The sequence below is a fragment of the Oryctolagus cuniculus genome, chromosome 2 (assembly GCF_964237555.1).
Source record: "Oryctolagus cuniculus chromosome 2, mOryCun1.1, whole genome shotgun sequence".
Classification (NCBI taxonomy): Eukaryota; Metazoa; Chordata; class Mammalia; order Lagomorpha; family Leporidae; genus Oryctolagus; species Oryctolagus cuniculus.
Window position 1 is genome coordinate 178,203,640 of NC_091433.1, and position 26,844 is coordinate 178,230,483.

Genomic DNA, 26,844 nt, shown 5'->3' on the forward strand with positions numbered 1-26,844 from the left:
GCACAGCCCTGGTTTTAGTGCACTCTAGTGTATGGGATCTGTTATTTGTCTAGGGTCTGATTTGTGTTGTCCAAGTTATGTGCGTCATTTTTGTGGAATGAGAGAGACAGAATTCTAAGAAGGATTAACTGAGTTCATATGCCAACCCCCAACAACCCTGGCTGCATCTGTGCCTCAGACAGCAACTCGGGCTCATTCTCCACCCTGTAGGGATGATGAAACTAAAGGCGGAGCCCAGGCCAGTTTTCCAGGATCTCAGGTTAGGAGACAACAAAAATTAGGAAAGCTCCCTGTTTACATACGTATTGTGATATATGTTATATTTATGTTGTATATCACGTTTATGGAAAATTTCGGGGCCAACATTGGGGTGCAGTGGGTTAAGCTGCTACCTGTGACACCAGCATCCCATACGAGTGCCAGTTCAAGTCCTGGCTATTCTACTTCCAATCCAACTCCCTGCTAATGTGCCTGGGAAAAAGCAGCAGAAGATGGTCCAAGAGCTTGAGTCCCATGTGGGAAACCAGGATGAAGCTCCTGGCTCCTGGTTTCGGCCTGACCCAGCTCCAGCCATTGTGGCCATTTGGGAAATGAACCAGAGGATGGATGATCTCTGTCTCTCCCTTGCTCTCTTTGTAACTCTGGCTTTCAAATAAATAAATCTTAAAAAAAAAAAAAAAAAACAACTGTTAAATTAACCCATATACCTTTTGGTTCACATGACTTAAGTGAGAATTTGATAAATAAGCTGTTTTAAATTTGTTGGTTAAATGAAAGTAAAGATATTTTCAGAATTAGTTTAAAACCAGTTTTAAATTGTATTTTATTTTTCGGGGGAGGAGATAGTTCCTAACTACTGGTTTACTCCCTAAATGCTACCAATGGCCAGAGGACCATAGCTGGGAGCCAGAAACTCAATTCAAGTCTCCCACAAGGGTGGCAGGAATCCAAGCACTTGAGACATGGCTGCTGCCCTCCAGGGTTTGCATTAGCAGGAAGCTGTAATCAGAAGCCAGAGCTGGAATTGATTGGATCCAGGTCCTCTAACGTGTGATCTGGGCACCTGCAGCTTTAACTGCTCATCCAAATGTCTGCCCTGTATTCAAAACTGTTCTCATACATGTCCAGCTATACTTTGTTAGATATTTAAAATGGTGAAAGTATAATTTTTACTTAAGAACAAATAAGGGAAACAAAAGTATAATGCAGTGTCCATTGCTGCCTGTGTAAACAGCACAACAGTTTGTTTAGCTTTGGGATTTTTCTTTGACAAGAAAATATCTTAAAATCATGCCTATTCTTGTCTTAAAAGCCTAGGATAACTTGATCCTTTACTTTTGGCTTTTCTTGATGTGTTTGACGTATTTCCGTAATCAGATAATCTCCTGCGCTTTTATCATTTTAAAGAGGCATGTATTCTTCTGCTTGAGATTTTCTTGTTTACATTCTTCTATAATATGGTGTAGACTCACAGCACTGGATGTGTGCTATTCCAGTGTCAAGTTAAATTCATGCACTTTTGTCAGGTTTGACCTCTAAGTCATTGACATGTACTGTCCACAAGGAGAAGCAGGTCTACTGCAGACTTTTTCTTTATCTTGGTAACTGGCCAAGGAAACAAAAACTTTGTGTTTTGTCAAGATAATCTCTTGTATTCTCTGCTGTTTTCCTTTGGTTTGGATTGTTTGGGAAAACTGAGTCTTAAAAGAGTTAAGACTGCTTTTTAGATATCTATTTTTAAAAATATTTAAGTGAGCACTTTATAACTCTGGTTAAATCAGGTTTATGGTTCCAGTTAAATTACCCTCATTAAACAGATGATTAAATGATTAAATGATCTGGAATCCTATTTTGACCAAATGCTTTTAACCTTTTGACATCTTTGGCCAGCTTATTCAGGTTCAAAATTCCAAATATAAGTCTTTTGACTTTGAAATTTCCAGTTGGGCCCCTAAAGAGTATTAAAGGAAGTATCTCTCATCTTGCAGAGACAAATAAAATAATTAACATCATTTGGTATATTGGATTATGTGGAAGCATTATCAATCATAAAAAGATGCTACATTTTAAAAAAGTCATAAGGATATGTTACTGATATGAATATTCTTTTTTTTTTTTTGACAGGCAGAGTGGACAGTGAGAGAGAAAGACAGAGAGAAAGGTCTTCCTTTGCCGTTGGTTCACCCTCCAATGGCCGCCGCAGCCGGTGTGCTGCGGCCGGCGCACCACGCTGATCCGAAGCCAGGAGCCAGGTGCTTCTCCTGGTCTCCCATGCGGGTGCAGGGCCCAAGGACCTGGGCCATCCTCCACTACCCTCCCAGGCCACAGCAGAGAGCTGGCCTGGAAGAGGGGCAACCGGGACAGAATCCGGCGCCCCTACCAGGACTAGAACCTGGTGTGCCAGCGCTGCAGGTGGAGTATTAGACTATTGAGCCGCGGCCAGGCAGAGGATTAGCCTATTGAGCCGCGGCGCCAGCCAATATGAATATTCTAAAGAGTATATGAAATTGATAAAATCCTGGTGGTCCTCAGTATGGCGTTATCAGTCATGAATATTATCCTAATGGGAGAAAAAACCCAAAGGCATTTCTTTTTTTTTTTTTTTTTTAATCTTTTATTTAATGAATATAAATTTCCAAAGTACGACTCATGGGTTACAATGGCTTCCCCCCCCATACCGTCCCTCCCACCAACAACCCTCCCCTTTCCCACTCCCTCTCCCCTTCCATTCACATCAAGATTCATTTTCGATTATCTTAATATACAGAAGATCAGCTTAGTATACCTTAAGTAAGTATTTCAACAGTTTGCTCCCACACAGAAACATAAAGTGAAAAATAATAGATGATTTTTTTTTAAATGATGATGAAATCAGATCAGACCTATTGTCATGTTTAATCCCAGTGAGAGTCAAGTTGGGAATTGAAAATTTCTTTCTTTTTTTTTTTTTTTTTTTTTTTTACAGAAGATCAGTTTAGTGTACATTAAGTAAAGATTTCAGTCGTTTGCACCACCATAGAAACACAAAGTGAAATATACTGTTTGAGTACTTGTTATAGCATTAAGCCTCAGTGTACAGCACGTTAAGGACCGAGATCCTACATGAGGAGTTATTCTTAAGTGTTGAAAATTAACTGAAATGTGATCCCTGTTAAACATAAGAGTGGGAATAAGAGAGGGAAGAGATGTATAATTTGGGACATGCTCGGGCTGACTTGCCCCAATTGGTAGAGTTGGAAACATACCAGGGGATTCCAATTCAATCCCATCAAGGTGGCATGTGCCAATGCCATCTCACTACTCCAAGTGATCAATTTCAGTTCACAATTGATCATAATGAAAGGACTAAGAGTCAAAGGGAGCACATAAACAAGTCTAGTATCTGCTAACACCAACCGATAGAATAAATAAAGGGGAGAGTGATCCAACATGGGAAGTGAGATACTCAGCAGACTCATAGAATGGCGGATGTCCTAAATAGCACTCTGGCCTCAGAATCAGCCCTAAAGGCACTCGGATCTGGCTGAAAAGCCCATGAGAGTATTTCAGGCATGGAAAGCCAAGACACTCTGGCAAAAAGATCTCTGTGAGTGAGATCCCAGTGGAAAGAACAGGTCTTCAAAGAGGGAGGTGCCTTTCTCTGAAGGGAGGAGAGAACCTCCACTTTGACTATGACCGTGTCTAAACAAGATAAGAGTCGGAGAACTCAAGGGGCTTCCATAGCCTTGGAAACTCATAACTGGTGCATAGGGAGATTACTGATGCCATAAACAGGAGTGTCAATTGGTAAAGTCAACAACAGGAGTCACTGTGCACTTACTCCTCATGTAGGATCTCAGTCCAAAGGCATTTCTAAGATTAGCCTTGAGGTTGTCCTTCCCATCACAGGCTGGAAGGCCTAGAAGGACAGAAAAGTTTTGCGCAACCTTATGGCACTTGGTAACTGTCTAGATATTTAGATATTTATTTATTTGAAAAGCAGAGAGAGAAAGAGATCTTTTATCCATGGGTTCAGTCCCAGAATGGCCACAATGGCTGGGGCTGGGTCAGACTAATGTCAGGAGCCCCACATCTGAGTGTCCTATGTGGTGTCAGGGGCCCAGGCACTTTGGCCATCCTCAGCTGCCTTCTCAGGTTCATTAGCAGGGAGCTGGATTGGAAGCAGAGTTACAAGGACACAAACTAACTCTCCAATATAGGAATTTGATAATTTCTGAAAAATGGTCCTCAAGAGCTCTTTTGGAAGAAATAAGTAGAGAACTTCAAATAACCAAAATATGAGTGGAAGGGGCTGGTGTTGTGGTGTAGTCGGTTAAGCCACTAACTTGGCATCAGCATCCTATATAAGCACATAGCAACTGTTCCACTTCCGATCTAGCTCCCTGCTAATGTGCCTGGGAAAGCAGAGGAAGATGGCCCAAGTACCTGGGTCTTTGTCATCCACTCGGGAGACCTGGATGCAGTTCCAGTCTCCTAGCTTCTGGCTGGCCCAGCCATGGCCTCTGTGGACATTAGGGGAGCAAACCAGTGGATGGAAGATTTTCTCTCTCTCTCTCTCCCTCCCTCCCTCCCTCCCTCCCTTCCTCCTTCCCTCCTTCTCTGTAGCTCTGCCTTTCAAATAAATAAATCTTAAAAAAAAAAAAAAACCCAAAATATAAATGAAAGACCCATGAGCACTGGGTCCATTGGATCTATAGCAAAAGAGGTGGGGGAGGGGGGAGGGGGAAAGTAATTCTTCACAGAGATATTCTCTGTCTCAGATATTGATCCAGGTACGGACACATGACCAAATTTAGAACCCTAAGGAGGAACTGGCCAGGGGGTTTCTAGGAAAAGTTCCCTCATTCCTAAGAAAGAGCCTCAGAAAGAGCTACTTTATCTTCCTCTGAATATTTGGTGCAAAAATGAGACCTGGCTAGAGTCTGGTGAGGAATCCAACACTCAGAAAGCAGAGATGATAGACTTGTAGGGAATTGGAGCCAGAGTCTCTGAATCAAGTTAGCTTCAAATTCTACACTACATCTATAGTCCATGTCCTTTTTGTTCAAGTTCGAGTTTGTCTGCCATTTGAAGAGTCTAAACTCCTATTCCCTTGCTGACAAACTGATTGTAGCGAAGACTCCTCAGAGCTCATCATAGTTGTATGGCCCCCTCATTAGTATGGTGTTTCTGTTTTATTTCGGGCATTTATGAGCCCCTGGCTCAGATGCTATCTTTGATGGAAATCTCCATCTATTGTGGAGGGTTTTTTTTTGGTTTGTTTGCTTTGTCATGCAGAGGTTTCCAATGCTGACAAGTTAAATTCTATCACTTTTCCCCCTTTATGGTTCCTCCTTTTATCAATGCAGAGATCATTTCCTATCTAAAGTTTTATGTAAACATCTGTGTATATTTCTTTGCAATGCTATTATTTCCAATATTTATTTCTTCCATTCAAAAGTTAAGAGTGGTTGTCTCTGCATATGGAGACTAAAGGTTGAGGGTATTTACTTTCATATGGTTTTAATTATTTATATGAGAACTTGAATATTTATTTAAAATATTAATAAAAATATTTTTCCACATGAAAGTTTAGTTAATTTTTCCCCAGTCAGCCAGAAATAGTTTCTGATATTTTATAGTAATAAGTGGTGGGTTCTAGGTAATAACCCGATCTGGTTTAACATTCTGGTAAAACTGAAATATCAAACCTTTATATTTCTTTTTTCACTTACTCAGGAATATTAAATATATTCCTTCTCTTTTATCAGTCCTAATCACTTGGGGCCAGGCCAAAGCCAGGAGCTGGAATCCATCCAGGTCTCCCACGGGGTGGCAGGAGCCCAAACACTTGGCCATCATCTGCTGCCTTAACTGGAAGTGTATCAGAAGCGGAGCAGCCAGGACTCAAACTGCCACTCTGATATGGGATGCTAGTGTCACAAGCGGCAGCTTGACCTGCTGTGTCACAACACCAACCCTTGGAGAGACTTCTTAAAATTGTGTCCTTTTTTTAAACATTTATTATTTGCCACATGTAAAGTACTCTTTTAACTATCACAGTTGTGTGTGGGTTTTTGGTTTTTTTTTTTTTTTTTTTTTTTTTGCTTTAAAATATTTATTTGAAAGGCAGAGTTAGAGAGAGAGAGCGAGAGACAGAGAGAAATCTTTCATTTGCTGGTTCACTCCCCCAAATGGCCGAAGCTGGGCCAATCTGAAGCCAGGAGCCAGGAGCTTCCTCTGGGTCTCCCACGTGGGTGTGGGGGCCCAAGGACTTGCGCCATCTTCTGCTGCTTTCCCGGGGCATTAGCAGGGAGCTGGATACAATTTTAAGGGGCCGGTGCTGTGGTATAGTGGGTTAAGTTGCTGTCTGCTAATGTTGCAAGCACCAGCATGCCATATGGGCACCGGTTGGAGTCCCAGCTGTTTCACTTCCAGTTCAGCTCCCTGCTAATGCTTCTGGGAAAGCAGCAGAAGATGGCACAAGTTCTTGGGCCCCTGCATCCATGTGGAGACCTGGAAGAATGGAAGAAGCTTCTGGTTCCTGGCTTCGGATCAGCCCAGCTCCTGCTGTTGCAGATATTTGGAGAGTGAACCAGCAGATGGAAGCTTGCTCTTTGTCTCCCTCCCTCTCTCTGTAACTCTGCCCTTCAAATACCTTTTTTAAGAAATAAATATATCTTAAGGTATATTCTGGAGCCTGTGCTGTGGCATAGTAGGTTAAGCCTCTGCCTGCAGCAACGGCATCCCACGAGGAGGCTGCTTTGAGTCCTGGCTGCTCCTCTTCCAATCCAGCTCCCTGCTGAGGCCTGGGAAAGCAGTAGAAGACAGCCCAAATTCTTGGACTCCTGCACTCATGTGGGAGACTAGAAAGATGCTCCTGGCTTTGGATCGGCACAACTCCAGCAGTTGAGGCCACCTGGGGAGTGAACCAGCAGATGGAAGACCTCTCTGTCTCTCCCTCTCTCTGTCTGTAACTCTGCCTCTCAAATAAAAAAAAAAAAATGAAATCTTTAAAAAGAGAGAGAGATACATTCTAAGGCTCGGTTTAGGTTGATCTGAATAACAAGCACTTTTTATAAACAACTACAAAAAAGAGTGAAATTACAGCCTCTGTGTTACCTATATATTATCCCAAGTCTACTGGGTATCTTCAGTTAACAGGAAATGTTTACTTAGATCTGTGCCCTCTAAGGTCTATGTGGGACTTAGTTGTTTGGAATACCATTTTTATTAGGGGAAGTCTGACATATAAGGCAGTGTTTCTTAAAATATAACTTAAAGGTTACTGCATTAGAATCATCTCAAGATGGTTGGGGAAAAAATGTAGTCTCTTGGCTCTAACCAAATCTACCAAACTGTGTTTGGTGTGGGGCCTATGAATTTTCACTTACACATGTTTCCGAAGAGAAATTATGCTTAGATTTTTAGCAATGTATTTTATGAAAAATTTGTTGAATTTTCTACATCTCTGTTGAGAAGGGGCTATTCCTGATGCCTCCCTAGAACTCTGGAAAACAGAACAGTTGAGACACTTGGGCTGAAGCAACCTACCTTTGGAATAGCTGAAGGAGTACAGACCCCCAATTCAGATTGGGCAAATGAGATAGAAAAGGGAGGGAAGTGATCATTTTCAAAGATTTAGACTCGAAGGATTGAACAGAGAAGGGTGTTTGCAGGGTTCCGTGTTCAGGTAAAGATGTTATTATACTGGGCTCATTATATGTGTAACTCTGATGAGTTCGCTTCAGGCATCACACAGTATAGTTTTAATTGCGATACCGATACTTTCTCAAGCAGTGTACAGCACTGGTTCTCAAACCTTACTGCACACAAGAGTGGCCTTACCTCCAGGAATTCTGATTCAGAGGGTTGTGGGGCAGGGCCCGGAATCTTCCTTTTAAACAAACATTCTAAGATATTCCTATGGCGGTGGTTCACAGAACACACTTAAAAGAACATTTGGGTTGTACTTGATACAATGTCCTGACCTAATTCTCTGGACCCCTGCGTATAAAATGGGCTGCACAACCCATTTCATAAGTCCCAAGTGGAGAACAAGCAAGGATTGAAACATCAGCTACAGGAAGGCGCATTCAGGGCATTTCTGATACCCTGCAAAACTCCCCGGAAAGGAGAAGTACAACGCAATTCACTGAGTGCGGGAAGTGCATTCTAACCTCTAGGGGGAGCACCAAGACTTCCTCATACAAACACTGTTGCTGTGTGCAGGAAATCTAAAACAGGTCAAGGGCACTTGGGGCTTTATTACTAAGGGTGGAGCTAAGAATGGAAGGCGCTAAGAGGTTAAAAGCATTTGCTTACGTGAGGAATATCCTTTGCTGCTGGGTCCTATTTAAATCTTTGGATTTTCAAAAGTGGCCCTCTGATTTGTCTAGATTGGATTTGCCAGGGCTGTTGAAGAAAAAAAAAATCATTCGGACACTTGTTAAAGGAACAGGAAGGCAGGCTTGAGTCAGAGAACTACTAAAATGGAGTCTTATAGATGGGGAGGGAGGTGGGGGCTCATTTCCAAACACAGCAAGAGTGTGCGGGAACTTAACAATTGAGGAGCACAGTGAGGGAATTTGTGGGTGGAAAATTAAAGAGAAGATAGGATGACACCTGCTAAGTGCAAGCCAAGGACTTAAATATAAAGAACCTGATCAGATATCAAGGGTGGGGGTTTCTCTCCAAACTCATCTAGCAGGACGAGTTCTTGCTGGAACTGAGCTGGACAGGCCCAGCAAGGTCAAGCGGGGGACAAGGCCAAGGTGTAGTCCAGAAGAGCGCTCAGGCTACAGTGTGGTCAAGGACAGTCTTGGTTACAGTTTATGGAAAAGGGGCTCTTTTTCTTGTGATTTCTCTTTTTCACTGTTTTTTGTTTCCACCCTCCCAGGATATGATCAAAGGGTGGTCCTGAGGTCAAAGCTAGGTTGTTGCCCCTTTAGTCAGATCTCCTGACACTCCAGAAAACTCAAAGGTCTCCTGCTGTGTTTACTACTTTCTTCCACCAGAAAATCTCCCCACCCTGTATTTTAACAATAGGTTACAGCCATAAAGTCAGGTTACTAAATCACTATTTGTTAAGCTGCTTGTACAGGCTTTACCACTTAGGTGGCCTAAATCAGTTTTAACTAGATCAAGACCAACCAGCTGAGCAGCCTATGTGCAAAAATGAGGATTATGACCTGCAGATGATGTCTGGAATCAAAGTTGTATCCCCTGCCCATGAAACCAAAAATTGGAGAATGAGCAGAATCAAAGGGGCCAAACAGCTTTTGGAAGTCAGGAGTCCAAAGATTCCGATACTCATTGACTGGACTGTTCCTCGTACCTGGCCATACGTGGTCCTGCCACAGTCTCTGATCAGAAATTGCCCTCTCGATGTGTGCATGCCCTGACCTCTTTCCTGATCCTATAAAACTTTCCCCAGACCCTGGGAGTCAGATTTGAGCACTGCTCTTGACTCCTGGCTTGGCCTTCTTATGATAAATTTTTCTCTCAACAAAAGACCATGCTTTTCTGTTTGGCCTGCTGATACACTGAGCAAAGAGACTCACCTTGGTTCAGTAACAAGAGAACTTGGGAAACAGAGGGTGGGGGTTCTTTCTACATAGGATTTTTTTTTTTTTTTTTTTTTTTTTTTTGAGAGCTAGAGAGATGTGCGAGGTTGGGGGTAGGGACAGACAGAAAGAAAGGGCTCTCACCCAATGCTCACCTTCCAAATGCCCACAACAGCTAGAGCTGGGCCAGGCTGGAGGCTGAGCCAGGGCCAAAGTGAATGCCCGGAAGACAATCTGGGTCTCTGAGTTGGCAAGGATCCAATTACTTGAGCTATCACTGATGCCTCAGGTTCTGCATTGACAGGAAACTGGATTCAGGAGCTAGAGCTAGCACCAGCAATCAAGCGCAGGTACCCACCGATGTGGGATGTGTGCATTTTAACTTGCCTGGCCTAGAAGATTAGAGTGAGGATGGGGCCAAATTTCTAGGCTGTAAAACAGTAAACATGGTCATTATCTTCCAGTCATGTATTTTTCTGAGAGACCCAGTGGGGCACCACCCAGGTGACTACTGGAGTATTCGGGGATTCAGGATCCAAGACCTTTCCTTCTCACACACAACTAACCTTGATGATACAGATGCTCCTGGACTTAGAAAGGAGTTACATTTCAATAAAGACATCCTAACTTGAACCTCCTGTGAGTTGAAAATGCATTTGCCAGATCATCAGAGCTTGGCAACAGAGCGCCTTGTAGACTATTGGCTGCATCCTCTGTGATTGTGCGGTTGACCGGGAGGCGTGGCTCTTGCTGTTGCTGCACTGCAGGCGGCAGCTCTACCCACTACCCCACAGCACCAGCCCCTCTAGTCTTTTTTTAAACCAAAGAAAGTCCCAGCTGCTCCACTTCCGGCAAGCAGCAGAGGATAGCCTGAGTGATTGGGCCCCTGCACCCACATGGGAGACGCGGAAGAAGTTCCTGGTTCCTGGTTTGATGGGCCCTGCTCCAGCCATTGTGGCCATTTGGGGAGTGAACCAGCAGATGCATGACCTCTCTCTTTGTCGTTCCTTCTCTCTGTCTGTAATTCTGCCTCTCAAATAAATAAATAAATCTTTTTTAAAAATCTATATTACCTAAGTTTTTTTAAGTTAAAGAAAATCTCTGGGGCCAGTGTTAAGCTGCAGGTTAAGCTGCCTCTTAGGATACTCACATCCCATGGCAGAACGTGGGTTTCAGTCCTGGCTACTCCACTTCCAATCCAGCATCCAGCTAACATGCCTGGGAAGTAGTAGAAAACAGCCCAAATGCTTGAGTCCCTGCAACTCATGTGGGAGACCCAGATGGAGTTCCTGGCTCCTGGCTTCCACTTGGCCTAGCCCTGACTGTGACAGGCATTTGGGGATTGACCCTGCAGATGGAAGATCTTTCCCTCTCTCTCTCTGCTGCTACCTCTGTCATTTTGGCTTTCAAATAATAAATATATCTTTTAAAAATGTTTAAAACGTCTGGTAGTCTTATGTTTTTGATTAATTATAAAATGAGATTGAAATTATAAAATGAGCTTTAATATTAAGGATGTCCACTTCAGAAAAATGAACATTGAGTATATGAAAACCAATCTGAGCCTTGTAATCTCTTAAATATTTATTTTTTTTGTAATGTCTGGGATGTTCAAGAGAAGGGTTCTCCATTCATTTCTGTACTGCAGGGAAGTAAAACTCAGCATTAATTTCTTTGAGTTGTAAAGATACTTTTTGGTTACACCCTTCAATGAACCCTTTGAAATACTCCAGTTTTGTGGGTTGAGTAATTTTTACTTACAAATTTACCTTTTTGTATTTTGCAATTTAAATGTGTTTGTTCTAAATTCTGTGGAAGTGGCCAGCAGAAAAAAAGTCAGACTAACTTGCCAGTGAGTGTTGATGTACGTATTCACTTTCATTTATGTGATGAACCTTGTTGGAGTTTTTAGTTTTTGAAGAAAATATCTTGGAGTAACTTTTATGTTACTGAAGCTAATTTGTTTTAGAGAACTTTTGTTTAAAAAAGAAAATAGGTCATCTTGAACTCTGGAATGATCCCATATACATTTTCTGAAAATGAAAATAGTTATGTGAAAATGATTTTCAATGAAGATGTCAGCAATTTTTGAAATATCACATTATTAGATGAAAGTAGTAAGTGAATCTTTATGATATACTTGATCATGCACAAACAATAAGTATTTTTTCTCTTAAACTAGAAGTAAATCTATGTTGGAAATAATGTAGCCAAAAAATGTGGATCTGCAGAATTTTGTTGCCAATAGTTTATAGCGAATATATGAACCAAAGTGATTTGAGCTTGTAAAAATGTAAAATAGCATGAACAATTTGCACTGTATCAGATTTGAACATCTAGTGAGATTCACATTCATACTAAGTTTTCAACATTGTGCTCTTTTTGCATTCATTTTTCACTTTTATTAAAGGTTCAAACCCACCCTGGGCCAGACCCTGTGCTGCAAGCTGGGCACAGAGATGAACCGTATACCCTCCTTGCCCTTCAAGAGTCTAAAGGTCACATTCCTTGTGATTGTTCTTTGACTCTCTGCCTTGCTGGCTCCCAAACCCCATTTGTCAGCCCACTCAAGATTACCTGTCACATTAACCAAACTCATAGTAGCTAATGAACAAACTGGGACAGTATGTTAATTTGTGTTAAGAATTATTACAGTCATATGGGGCAAATAGTATTCCAAGCAGGACCAGCATGCTTTTGGGAACCAAATTATGATTAGAATACTGTTGTCCAGCCCAGAATCATACCAGTGGCTGGTGGTAACAAAAGTTTAAAGGACAGTCTGGCGGTGTGGTGCAGCAGGGTAAGCTGCCACCTGCGATGCCAGTATCCATTTGAGTGTTGGTTCAAGTCCTTACCACTCCATTTTTTATCCAGCTCTCTGCTAATAGACCTGGAAAATCAGTGGAAGATGGCCTAAATGCGTGGGCCCCTGTCACCCACGTGGGAGATTCAAATGAAGCTCCTGGCTCTTGGGTTTGGCCTGGCCTAGCCCCAGCTCTTGTAGCCATTTGGGGACTGAACCAGCAAATGGAAGATTTCTCTCTCTCTCTTTCTCTCTCTCTGTGACTCTACCTTTCAAATAAATAAATAAATAGATAAATAAATAAATCCTAGAGGAAAAAAAGTTTACTGGAACCCAGATTAAAATACATAGGTAGTATTCCTTCAACAAACATACCCTGGACAATGGAACTATAAACACCACACATGTGAGCTTTTCTCTTCCCAGAACAGTGGTTGGATGGTGCATGGACATGGTAAAAACTACACTCATTTCTCTACTCTACTCTCACAAGATAGAACACTTCTGTGACCCCAGATGTGTGGTGGTTTCCCCAGCCCACATCCAGAAATTAATTCTGCAGCTGATTCTCCAGTGGGTACAGGCCAGGTGTCATCTAACTTGATTAAATGCTGACATTGTCTATCTGGGGATAGAATCAGACCACAAAGGCTGAGGGCCCAGTCCCACAGGACTGCCTGCCAATTCAGATGCCAGCTGCAAATTCAGGTCTCTGGAAGTTCTCATCAACTGCTTACAAACTGGTTGTTCTCACAACCCTCTCCTTGGCTTTGATTAATTTGCTGGAGTAGCTCAAAGAACTCATGGGAACTCTTTACTATGTTTACCCACTTATAACAAAGGATTTTACAAAGTCCACAGGTGAACAGCCAGAAGGAAGGTAGGCATGGATGGGTCAGAGCCTGTGGTGCAGGGGCATGGAACGTCTATTCCCTCTCTGCATGTGCACCCTCCAGAAACCTATCTGGAAGCTTCCCAAATTCAGTCCTTTGGGGTATTAATGGAGGCTTCATTACAGAGGCATGATTGATTAAGAGCAGCTTGACCTTCTGTCCTTCTCTCCTCTCCAACCACTGGGGTCTTAGGGGAGACCCTCAAAGTCCCAAACCTCTCTAATCCATGCCTTGGTCTTTGAGTGACCATTCCCCACCTTAAAGCAAGTTGGGGACTGGCCGGCGCCGCAGCTCACTAGGCAAATCCTCCGCCTGCAGTGCCAGCACCCCAGGTTCTAGTTCTGGGTGGGGTGCCAGATTCTGTCCTGGTTGCCCCTCTTCCAGGCAAGCTCTCTGCCTTGGCCCGGGGAAGGCAGTGGAGGATGGCCCAAGTCCTTGGGCCCTGCACCCGCATGGGAGACCAGGAGGAAGCACCTGGCTTCAGATCGGCGCAGAGCGCCGGCCACAACACGCCAGCTGTGGAGGCCACTTGGAGGGTGAACCAATGGAAAAAAGAAGACCTTTCTCTCTGTCTCTCTCTCTGTCACTGTGTAACTCTGCCTGTCAAAACAAAACAAAACAAAAGCTAGTTGGGGACTACCAGCTACCAGTCACCTTTGTGGGGAGCAATCCAGACTAGACTGTTACTCGAATTAAGACTTATTCTATGCATCTGCTCTCCCACAATATGGCGCTGGGAGAGAAGTAAACAGCTTCTGCACAGCTGCCTCCAGTTCAACTAATAAATTGTAGGACTTGCTCCTGATTGGAGGAGAGCAGCGTACTCGGCGTGTGGGCAGCCGAGTTGGGATTGGCGGAGGAGGACTATAAAGGAGGAGAGAGACGGCATGCACCGGGGAACATCTATGGGGAACATCTAAGGGAACCCGTGCAGCCCCCGAGAGAGCCGGCCGGCGGTGTGCCGCTCCCCTGCGGAAGTGGGGAATGTGGCTAGGGGGAACTGCCCTTCCACGGAGGTGGAAGGGATAGTAGCCAACCCGGGAGGAACCGGCGGCGAGCCCGGGGAGGGCCGAGCAGACGAGGGAACAGCGCGGGGTCCTGTGTTGTTCCTCCACGAAGAGGGGGAGCGACAACCTTATTATTGGCATTCTTTTTATTTTATTTATTTATTTATTTATTTATTTATTTATTTATTTATTTATTTTGACATGCAGAGTGGACAGTGCGAGAGAGAGAGACAGAGAGAAAGGTCTTCCTTTACCGTTGGTTCATCCTCCAATGGCCACTGCGGCTGGCGCACTGTGGCTGGCACACCGCGCTGATCCGAAGCCAGGAGCCAGGTGCTTCTCCTGGTCTCCCATGTGGGTGCAAGGCCCAAGCACTTGGGCCATCCTCCACTGCCCTCCTGGGCCATAGCAGAGAGCTGGCCTGGAAGAGGAGCGACTGGGACAGAATCCGGCGCCCCGACTGGGACTAGAACCCGGTGTACTGGCACCGCAGGTGGAGAATTAATCTATTGAGCCGCGGCGCCAGCCATTATTGGCATTCTTATCACTGTGGAGATTCTAGGAATTTTAAGAACTGTTGATCAGCAAATGGAGATGATCACCAAATATATATTTCACAATATCAAAGATGGCCAATGCTAAAATTTATTTCAGAGATTGTCCTTTTATAAAAACTGTCCAGACTAATAGAGTTCCATTTCTTCAGATTTTACACTTAATATCTTTTTTTAAATTAATTTATTTACTTGAAAGGCAGAGTTACAGAGAGGCAGTGAGAGAGAGAGAGAGAGAGAATCTTCTATCTGCAGGTTTACTTACCAAATGGCTGCAATGGCTAAAGCTGGGCTGATCTGAAGCCAGGAGCCAGGGGCTTCCTTCAGGTCTCCCACAAGGGTGCAGGGTCCTAAGGACTTGGACCATCTTCTGCTGCTTTCCCAGGTGCATTAGAACGGAGCTGGACTGGAAGTGGAGCAGCCAGGACTTGAACCGGCACCCATTGGCCTTATACTCTTCCTATCTCTAGCCACAGTTTGCTCTGATCCATGGTCATTCTATGCCTTTAAAGTAATGTTTGCCTATTTTCCCCTGTGACTTTGTATTTGGTAGTTTAACTCAAAGATAATCTTATTTCCTTAATTTTCCATTCTCAAAGGGTGTATTACTTGTAGACCTGTGTACAATAAATTTTTATATACTAAATGTGTTGATATGGGAAGGGAATAAGACAATTCGGATGGTCTTTGGTGAAGGAGTTAGGAACCAACACACCAGGCCTTCTGCAAGTGCTGGCTTGCTCTTCAGTTAGGGTCATACTCAGACAAAGTTCCCATGCTCAGAAATGAAAACGAGCCCCTACCACACGAGGTGGAAGATGCAGGACATGGCTCTCTCTTTTGAGGTATTTACAAAGCAGTAGACCCTTCCGTGCAGCCTTCTGGGTTGCCACCTTAACCTGCCCAGAGTTTCCATGATTGGAACCCAAATCCACACAGTCTGCTCAACATTCTGAGTTGTGAAGAACATGGCGGCCAGCACCGCGGCTCACTAGGCTAATCCTCCGCCTGTGGCGCCAGCACACTGGGTTCTAGTCCTGGTTGGGGTGCCGGATTCTGTCCCGGTTGCTCCTCTTACTGTCCAGCTCTCTGCTGTGGCCCGGGAGTGCAGTGGAGGATGGCCCAAGTGCTTGGGCCTTGCACCCACATGGGAGACCAGGAGAAGCACCTGGCTCCTGCCTTCGGATCAGCGCGGTGCGCCGGATGCAGTGCGCCAGCCGCAGCGGCCATTGGGGGGTGAACCAACAGAAAGGAAGACCTTTCTCTCTGTCTCGCTCTCTCTCACTGTCCACTCTGCCTGTCAAAAAAAAAAAAAAAAAGAACATGCCAAAAGGCAAACAAAGCACACTCTATGGCACCAGCAAAGCAAAGCATGCCTTGAGCACACACACCTGCCAGTATGTGCACACACACACACACACACATTACTAGGAATAATTCAACATGTGAAGGTAAAAAAGGCACTGAAACAGTTATAGAAAATTAACAAAACAAACAAATCACAGGACTTGCTGGATTCTAAAATCCATGTTTTCGTTTTTGAAAATTTTATTTGTGGATGCTTTAGTGTTTAGGATCTCTAAATTCCTAAGTTGGTGATATCAATTCTAGTATTTTTACAACTCTTTTATTTTTTACTTTTACAACTTTTAGCATTAAAACCACATGATGTTCATGCTCATCAGGCAATTATATCTCTATATTTCAAGTTTCAACACATCTCACCCATGGGATACATTCCTAGCTCCTTCTAAGAAGCCATGAAAAGCTTTTCACAGTTCACTTTCATCTGACACTAAAATAGCTGTAAAAGTTAATTATACTTAGGGTCAGGGTTTTGTGCCGAACACTCAATACCTGACCATTAATTATTATTTTCCAAGTATTGAAAGTATAGTATAAGATGTTAAGTACAGGTTGAAACCTGGTCCATGTCCCAAGGCTTACTACATAAATTACAAGACCAAATCAATTTAGACTACACACTAAGCAAGGCTAAACTTGAAAGACACAAAGTTCAAGGACTTTTCTATAAATTTCTAAGAAGTTACTAAAATTCTCACAACAATTTGTTAGTTTGAGGGTAGAAATTTGTGCTTTTGTCTTAATCTCAGAATGCCATTGCTGTTGTTCTGGAAAGAATACTAGAATTCTAATACAATTTTAGTCACTTTGTTGTTGTCCCAAGAGTAAAATAAAAGAAAATCTCAATATAAAACTCTTTTGATACCAGATTCCTCATATGCATCAAAGTGAACGAAAATATATCAAGCCATCTTAACAATATTCACAAAGATAGCACGATGCAAAGAGACTTTAAAAATAGACTTTGTTTTTTAGAGCAAGTTGGGCTTACATAAAAATTGGGTGGAAGATACAGAGATTTCCCACATGCCCCTTGCCTTCACCACATGCACAGCCTCTCCCATTATCAACATCCACCACTGGAGTGATGTACTCCTTAAAACCAACAAGGCTCCGTGGACTCAGCATTCTCATCCAAACTTCAGTTTACAACAGTTGACGACAATCGGTCCCTAACTTCACTGTGCCTGACTCCATTCCTTTCCTTTGCTGCACTGGCACAGTCGGATAACCTCTCATATGTAATTAACTTCTTTTTTGCTTAACCCCTTGGAGTTGATCCCTGTTATTTCCAATCAAGCATCTTAACTGTTACAAATAGCTGGCCACTCTGATACTCAATTGAAAGTTCGCACAATGAAGTACTTGCATAAATTATTGAAATGGGGATGGTTAATTCCTTTTGAAATATATGAAAAAAAAAATCTTACCATTGTGAGTCTGTTTTGTTCCACAGATGTCACTGGAGAAGCTGTTTTCTGTAAGACTGATAAATACCTTTGCTCAGTGTAACTTTATTTTGAATGTATCAAAACATTAAATCTAAAATTGTAAAACATACAGATTTTTAGTATATTTTAAGAGTTTTACATGGTATATCATGCAATGAAAATAAAATCACCAGCTTTTGTTTGGACAGGTCAACAAAACAGCAATAGATAAATTCTACAAAGTGGTGGTATTAGCACTTACATCTAGAAAACAAACTATGCAGAATTTGGAAAAGAGCCACCTGACTCTTCTGGTCAGGTAGGAGAATTTGAGAAGCCACCTCAAGGACTCCAGCGAACTAACCTTGCTGGAAATGCAGGCAGCATTATCTTCCTTGTTAATATTTATTTTTTCAGCATCCAGTGACATTTATTGGGTATCTAATGCTTTCTTACTTACTGCTCTATCTGCCTGGTGGACAAGGTCTTGGCTTATAAAAGGTACACAATAAATAGTTTTAAATGAATATCAAAAGAATCAGTACACATTTTCTTTTTCTTTTCTTTTTCTTTCTTTTTTTTTTTTTACAGGCTGAGTGGACAGTGAGAGAGAGAGACAGAGAGAAAGGTCTTCCTCACCCCCTAATGGCTGCTGCGGCCGGCGCGCTGAGGCCGGCACACTGCACTGATCTGAAGGCAGGGGCCAAGTGCTTATCCTGGTCTCCCATGTGGGTGCAGGGCCCAAGCACTTGGTCCATCCTCCACTGCACTCCCTGGCCACAGCAGAGAGCTGGCCTGGAAGAGGGGCAATCGGGACAGAATCCAGCGCCCCGACTGGGACTAGAACCTGGGGTGCTGGTGCCGCTAGGCGGAGGATTAGACTATTGAGCTGCAGCGCCGGCCACACGTTTTCTGATATGTAGAGAATAAAATCATCTGTCCAATTACTTTAAGACAATTCTATTTTGAATATATTAAGAAATCATATGAAATGACAAAAGAGGGATAGCATAATATTTAAATGGACAGTGTCTTGATTTGTTCAGGCTGCTATAACAAATATTATACACTATGTAGCTTGTAAACTATTGAAATTTATTTTTCCCAGTTATGGAAGCTGAGGAGATCAAGATCAAGGTGCTTCTGGGAGACTATATGGAGATACCTCATATGATCTAGCTATACCACTCCAGGGAATTTACTCAAACCAAAAGAAACCAGCATGTGAAAGAGTTATCTACACCCCCATGTTCACTGCAGCTCAATTCACAATAGTTAAGATATGGAATCAACTCAGATGTCCATTAACTGATAACTGATAAAGAAATTATGGTTTATATACACTATGGAATACTACTCAGCAGTAAAAAAAAGAAATCCTGTCTTTTGCAATAAAATAGATGTAGCTGCAAACCTTTATATTTAGTAAATAAGCCAGTTCCCAAAAGACAGATATCATGATTTCCCTGATCTGGGGTAGATAACAGAGTACCTAAAATGTAATGTATTGGAGTAAAAAGGACATTATGAGATTCAGTGATTGTTTATAGCCCTTGTCTACTGTTGAGGAACAGTGTCTTTTCTTCATACGGTTTGTTGAACTCTTTACTTAGTGTAGGGTTAGCCTTATGAGTATAAGGTAAACTGAAAGTAGATCTTTGTGAAAATTAAGAGTGGGAATAGGAGAGGGAGGAGGAAGAAGGGCTGGAGCATGGGCGGGAGGGAGGGTAGGGTGGGAAGTATCACTATGTTTCTAAATCTGGATATATGAAATACATGAAACTTGTATACCTTAAATAAAATTTTTAAAAAAGTAAAAAGAAAAAGAAAGATCAAGGTGCTAGAAGATTCAGCTTTCTGGTTCACAGGTGGTACCTTCTAGCTGTGCCTTCCAATGGCTGAGGGCAAGATAGTTCTCTGGGGTCTTTTGTATAAGGGCACTAATCCCACTAGTGATTGGGTGACTTCATCATCTCCCAAAGGTCTCACCTCCTGATACCATCACCTAGGGGTTTAGGATGACCACATATGAATTTTTGAGGGGACACAATATTTAGATAAGAGAGAAAATGTGGATAATTTATTAGTTAATAATTAAGATTATTAATCATTTATTAAAATTGGTTTTGTTACTTTTATTACAAACCATCAATGATGACCAAAGAAAAACAAGCTAATTGAAAAATCATTTTACCTAGTATAGTGATTAAACATTTTAAATGTCGATGAAACATGGTTTTGAGGCAGGTATAATAAAATTTGTACACACTTACACTGCTATGAAGACTACGATATTCCATTTGGGGCAGGTGCTTGGCCTAATGGTTCAGATGCTGGCTAGGGTACCCACATCCCACACTGGAGTGCCTGGGTTGGATACAAAATAGGAATAGCACAATATATAAATGGTCGGTATCTTAATCTATTCAGGCTGTTACAACAAAATATCATAGACCATGTATCTTATAAACAATTGAAATGTATTTCTCACACTTCTGGAGGCTGGGGATTCCAAGATCAAGGTGCAGGCATCTGGACTAGTGGTTAAGATGCTGAGTAGATGCCCAAATTCCACATCCGAGTACCTGGGTTTGACTCGCTGCTCCACTCCTGACTGCAGCTCCCAGCTGATGCAGACCCCAACAAGCAGTTGCAAGGAATTTGTGAAAGCCCTGGCTTGAGTTCCCGGCTCCCAGCTTTGGCCTTCTGGCTGTTGCAGGCATTTGAGGAGAGCACAAGTAGACAGAAACTCTCTCTTTGTCTGTCTCTCGCCCTCTGCCTCTGAAATTAAAAACAATTTTTAACATTATTGTATTTTTTAGTAACTATCAATAATCATTATTATGCGATACTGTCCTGAAAATTAATCTGAAGGGAGAACACCAACAGAAGGGAAAACAAAATATATGAACATGTTTATTATGTGCATATGTTTAGGTATTTAGAAATATTATTTTAATAATGAAAAGAGAGCTGCTAGGTACAGTAGTTGAGATGCCAGCTGGGGTGCCCACATCCCATTTCAGAGTGCCTAGGTTTGAGTCCTGGCATGCTTCTAATTCCAGCTTCCTGCTAAAGTACACCCTGGGAAGTAGCAGATGATGGTTCAAATACTTGGGTACCTGCCACCCACCTGAGAGACCTTGTTTGGGTTCCTGGCTCCCAGCTTTAGACTGGCCCAGCCTCAGCTGACTGTAGGCAAGCATTTGGGGACTGAACTGCAAATGGGAGTTCTCTCTCTCTCTCTGTGTTTTAAATAAAATGAAAATAAATGATAAAAATTTAAAAATGAAATTCTTATCAGTCACTAACAGGAGACTCATTAAATGAATTAGGGTACTCCAGTCAATAGACATATGAAGAACACAGAAAATATATTATTATGGAAAAATGCTTATGACATATGCTAAGTTTAAAAAGCTGAAAACAAAATTATATTACACTATGGTTACAGTCAAATAATAAATATCCCCGACACAGTCCTGGAAAAAAAGTAAATGAAGTTTGATCATTGGAATGGTACTACAGCATTATTTAGAATCTAGATGTAAATTTCATTTATTTAGAATTAATGAAGGAAATTTGGGGGTGGTAAAAGGGGAAAAATACTTTTCTGAAGAAAACAAGTGAATTTTAGAAAAAAGAACATTGAAGATAAATAAGATTTGCTGGATATGGGTAGTGTGGTCAACAACTTTCTTAAGTGCCAAATCTTTGCATACTTCAGAACATGGAATTGAAAATTCTTGGTATAATATGAAAAAGTTGAAACTTTTTTGAAACAAACTGAGGGATGGACAGATGTATGAAATTTACACAAAAAAGTTTTCATTAAACACTTCTTGATGAAAATGAGATAATAAACAAGCTGGAATGTGACTGAGTCTGGATTTTTAAAAAAATGCCTTCTCCTACAAATAAGTAAACTCTAGGAAGGCTATTTCAAAGTGTGGTGGAAATTCTCTGCCTCAAAACAGACTTTCCACAGTATGACACAAAAGCAGCCAGGCATAAAAGGGTACGTATGCCATGACTTTACTTACATAAAAATCTAGGAACTGGCAAATTTATGAAATATGCACTCTGCCACCTGCAAATTATCCCTCAATAAGGAAGAGAAAGTGGTCTGTAATCAGATAGGCTCATTCCACAGACCTGAAAATCACACGCAGACATTCAGAAGGCTTCATTTTCCTTACGCTGCCTGTTCAGAAAGTAATGAACCTTTTCTAAGTATTTTGAGTCATCGGACCTTACTGGATAACCTTGGGTCAACGTGCGTGGTCATGAATGGCAAGATGGTCATTTAATGAGTTATGAAGGCTCACATTGGTCAGACTGAATGGACACCTTGAAGGCTACTGCAGCTTATTCTCCATCAAAAGTGGGTCCTCTTTGCTAAGTTACTGAATTTTAAAGGCATCTAAGAAAAAAAGATCAGGAAGTCACACACTGGCCATGGGTATTGAGGCCAACACAGAGATTTCAGGGCCTTGTGTGCAGAGGGAGAAGCACAAACTCCAGGACCAGCAGAAAGGATGGAGTGTAAGGTAGAACCAACCTAATATTCGCATCTTCCTGTCTACCATAACTGTCCTTCCGAGATATATTATTTTGGGAATTCTTACTCTCACAGAGAAGAGAAGTTATTGACCACTGTGTATGAGCACAGCGAATCAAAGTACTGTAGAGTAGAAAGAGCACATTCTTTATGGTCATGGAAATTAGGAATCAAATTCCAGTTCTCCTACTTCCTAAATACAAGGGTACTTCAAAAAGTTTGTGAAAAATGTAATTAACAGACAAGTTTATTTGGGGGTATAAAAAATTTGAAATCCGTGCATTGCTTTTTCACAATACAGGTTTTCTATGACCTTTTGGAAGTACTCCTGCATGTGACTGTGGAAGAAATATTCAATTTTTCTAAATTTCAGTTTCTTCACCTGTTAAATGAGAGCAACACTGGATGCCATAAAGTGTTATCGCAAGGAATAGAGATGATGTGTACAGAAGCCAGTGCCTGGCACGCTCAGGAAGTGATGGTAATGGTGATGAGGCATCACCAGAACAGCTTTGTTCAAGTGACAGAGTCTTTCTGACATTCAGGTTTTTCCATTTAAAATTTCTACACAAAAAATACCAACCTGTCGAGCATGCCTTCTGAGGTTAAAATAATTTGCAAGCAATTTATTGTTGTTCTGTCTGGCCTTACTACCTGGTTCTACTGAATTAAGTGCTTTTAAACTAGGGGTACTAGAAAAGGAGGGGGGCACATGTATTTACATACCACAAAAGGAGAAAAACAGAGATGGTGAAAAGCACTGATTCTCCCCCAGCCCAAGACAGAAACCTCCCCTGACCAGGCCATAATCATTAAACAATGAAAATGTGGCCTTACATTGGCCTTTGGTTCACCCTCCTGGAGGGTTCTAACCCCAGCACCAGAGCAAGAGCAGTTCTTCCTTCCTTCTCTCTCCAGGGTGGGGGTGGGGGGTGGGGAGTAGAAGCAGTCCAGATGTTATCTTATTTAGGGATAAGAAAAAGGCAGTAAAAGAAGTAAGTATTTGGCCACCCTGGGCCAAGCAGTACAAAACTATCTGATCCATGATATATTTTAAAAGAAAACATTGTTGAGCCGGCGCCGTGGCTCACTAGGCTAATCCTCTGCCTTGCGGCGCTGGCACACCGGGTTCTAGTCCCAGTCAGGGCGCTGGATTCTGTCCCGGTTGCCCCTCTTCCAGGCCAGCTCTCTGCTGTGGCCAGGGAGTGCAGTGGAGGATGGCCCAAGTGCTTGGGCCCTGCACCCCATGGGAGACCGGGAGAAGCACCTGGCTCCTGCCATCGGATCAGCGCTGTGCGCCGGCCACAGCGCGCCGGCCACAGCGGCCATTGGCGGGTGAACCAATGGCAAAGGAAGACCTTTCTCTGTAAAAAAAAAAAAAAAAAAAAAAAAAAAAAAAAAAAAAAAAAAAAAAAAAAAGAAAGAAAGAAAAGAAAACATTGTTGCTATCTGAATCCAGAAAAGCATGTCCTGTGTTTCTCTGTTTAAAGGAGAAAAAGAAAGTCACAACAACTGGGCATGGGAAAATTCCCCAGACACAAGGCTAAAGCTTGCTTTTCCCTTACCTTCATGCCAGCCAAGGGCCATGACCACAAATAGGACTTTACCTAACGCCCAGGGTTGCTATGAGGATTAGATGAAATAACAAAGGTACCCTGTGGAGTGCAAAACACTGTATTTATATTAGTCAGGTTATTATAAGAAGGATTCTGGTATAATTCCAAGTTTGTCTGCAGACATTAACAATGAAAAACAAAACAAAACAAAAAGCCAGTTGGCCATATCTGTCAGACAGGAAGCCTGTCTGACTCTTGAATACAGACTGGATTCCCTTTGGCTGAGCTGCACCTGCCAGCCTGGAAGCCCCTGGCGCTTGGTTCATGAATGAACAGGTCCAGAGCTTCCTGCTCCCCCGCCCTCCAGTCTGGGCTTCGGCTCCACCCTGCAGTGCTGGCTCAGGGCCACGCCTGGGCTGATTTTGCCCTTCAGATTGCCTGGCACTGCATTTCTGGTACCATCGGGCCTTGAGCCAGAGTCTCAAGTCATGCACAACACAAGTGCCTTCCACACGAGGGCTAGGGATCTCCCTTCCTCTTTCACCTTAAATCCCTCCTATTCCTAGTTTGTCTCCACGTTTCTTTTAGTCCAAATTCCCAAATAGGATCTGTGACATTAAGAGAGAAGGGCCAAGGATCAAAGAACCAAATCTGTCCCATTAACTTGCTTGTGAATCAAGTCTCTACCACCTCTCAACTGCTAATTCCTCACTAACTCTTATTTCCAAAAGCTGGCATCTGGTAGGTTCTTAATACCTATTTACCAAATGAAAGCAAATATGCAGTTTTGAATTGACTAACACCTGTCACGTGAAGCCTGGGGCCTTTTCCTGGACCTTACCTTCCTCCAGGCCTGCTCTTCATTTGGGTTCCTAGGCTGACTTCCACTTTAGTTCTTCACACACACAAGACCACTGTCACTCATCTATTCTCTTCTATCTGCATTTTGGAGGAAAAAAGAAATTTAAAAAGGAACAAACTTCACTTTTCATCTGTTTCTCAGAAGGGGCTGGAATCAATGTGACAATATAAGCCTGCATGTGTGTATGTGTGTGTGTGTGTGTGTGTCTTTGCAGTGGTATGGAGAGACTGTGAGGTTGTGTTTTTGCCTGTAGGAGACTAGGAGAGCTATCCTGGTTAGAACGCTCAATGGCTCACGGTAGAAGCTATATCCTGCCACAAAGCTTTAAGAGGAACATATTCCCACGTCACAATTCCTACTGAGACAAGACAGAAACAGGACTAAGTCAAGCCCCTCCTAACCTGCTTTTATCCACCTGCAGATATAAACCAATCAGGAGCAAGGATCGTTCAGACTCTAGCTGCAGAAGACACTCAACTGCCCCTTTAGGGACTTCCCCAACCAGGGCACAAGCCCCAAATAATGCAGGATGACTGATACATGACCTTCCTGGGGATGTGGCAGTGAGGAGCACCACCATTTTGAGTGTGTTGTGTGCAAAAAAAAGCAACTGCAACTGTGCAGAACACCCAGCCGGGTGTAAACCCAACTGAGAGGGCAAGGTCATACCTAGCTGGGTAAAACTGGAACTGTTCAGTTCCCGTTAGGGCACCCGTGGGTAGAACCTCTTGCTGCTGTGGTGCCTCTATGTGTTTGGGGAAAAGCCCCCAATAAACTTCATTTTGGGTTGAAGACTGGCCTCTTGTCAATTTCTATTTGCAAGTGGGCCAAAGAACCCAAGGGTGGTATTACTATCTTCAGAAGCCTTGTGGATCAGGACGGGGAGAGTCAGGTTTGCTATGCTATGGTTTAACACTGTTACACTGCTGGAATACATCTAAGTGGAACCCCACAGTATATCAAACAATTAAATATTAAACATGTAGTTGGGATACTGGAGAGAGGTAAGAGAGAATGGAGCAGAAAATAAGCATTTGAAAAAATAATAACTGAGATTTTCCTTAATTTGATGAAAGACAGAAATTTGGAGATATAAGAATATAAGATTCTAAATTAACACCAATCAGAATAAGCACAGAAAAGTCCATTCGATGCACATCATAGTCAAATTATCAAAAGTCAATGATAAAGAGCAACTCTTGAAAGCAGTATGAGAAAACTATCTCATTTCAGGGAACAATTATCTGATTAAAACCCAACTTCTCAATAGAAACCACAGGCCATGGGGTGGATATTCCATGCAGATTTAAGACATTGCTTGTGACACCCGCATCTCATAACAGAGTGCCTGGGTTGGAGTTCCCAGCTAAACTCCCAATTCCAGCTTCCAGCTAATGCACACCCTGCGAGGCAGTGTGCAATGGCTCACGTGGTTGGGTCCCTGCCACCCACATGGGAGACTCATATTGAATTCTGGCTTGCTGGCTTCATCCTGGCCCAGCCCTGGTTGTTGCAGACATTTGGGGAGTGACCCAGCAGGTGGGAGGTGTCTCTCTCTCTCTCTCTCTCTCTGCCTTTCAAACAAATTAAATAAATAGATAAAAATAAAAAAGAAGTCAAAAGAAAAAAATGGGAAAACAGGGGCTGGTGCTGTGGTGCAGCTGGTTAAAGCCCCATCCTGCAGCTGGCATCCCATATGGATGCAGGTTTGAGTCCTTGCTGCTCCACTTCTGATCCAGCTCCCTGCTAATGTGCCTGGGAAAGCAGCAGAGGATGGCCCAGTACTTGGACCCCTGCACTCATGTGGGAGACCTGGAAGAAGCTCCTTGCTTCTGGATTTGGATAGGCTCAGCTCCGGCTGTTGCGGCCATTTGAGGAGTGAACCGGCAGATGGAAGATCTCTCTCTATGTCTCTACTTCTTTCTGTAACTCTGTCTTTCAAATAAATAAATCTTTTTAAAAAATGGGAAAACATTCTTAAAATGCTGGAAGGAAAAAAAAACACTAAATCCGTTAGCCCAGAATTCGATATCCAATGAAGATATCATTCAACTGGCAAGGTAAAATAACAATATTTTTAGATAAAATAAAAATAAGATAATTTGTGGCCAATAGACCTGCACTGTAAGAAACACTAAAGGAAGTTCTTTAGGCTAAAGGGAAATAATATCAGATGGAAACTCTGATCCTCAAGAAAGAATGAAGAGCATTAGAAATGACAAATATCTAGACAAATCAAGACTACTTTTGTGGCCCATATCCTTT

The 26,844-nt window shown here is 42.6% G+C and overlaps 1 long non-coding RNA gene across 10 annotated transcripts in view; it reads right to left on the reverse strand.

Moving 5' to 3' along the window:
• Positions 1-26,844, reverse strand: part of LOC103347831 (translation initiation factor IF-2) — an 80,095-nt gene that overhangs the window by 48,442 nt on the left and 4,809 nt on the right. For 3 of the 10 annotated variants that reach the window (XR_007918328.2, XR_007918327.2, XR_011386748.1), the window contains exons 2-4: positions 20,092-20,381; positions 19,874-19,967; positions 17,601-17,712 (exon numbers count right to left, since the gene is read on the reverse strand). This is a non-coding gene — a long non-coding RNA (translation initiation factor IF-2). Of the gene's footprint in view, positions 1-8,130; positions 8,395-16,341; positions 17,713-19,873; positions 19,968-20,091; positions 20,382-22,719; positions 24,657-26,844 lie in introns of those variants that run through there. The other 7 variants (XR_011386749.1, XR_007918332.2, XR_011386751.1 and 4 more) reach the window with 7 other exon arrangements.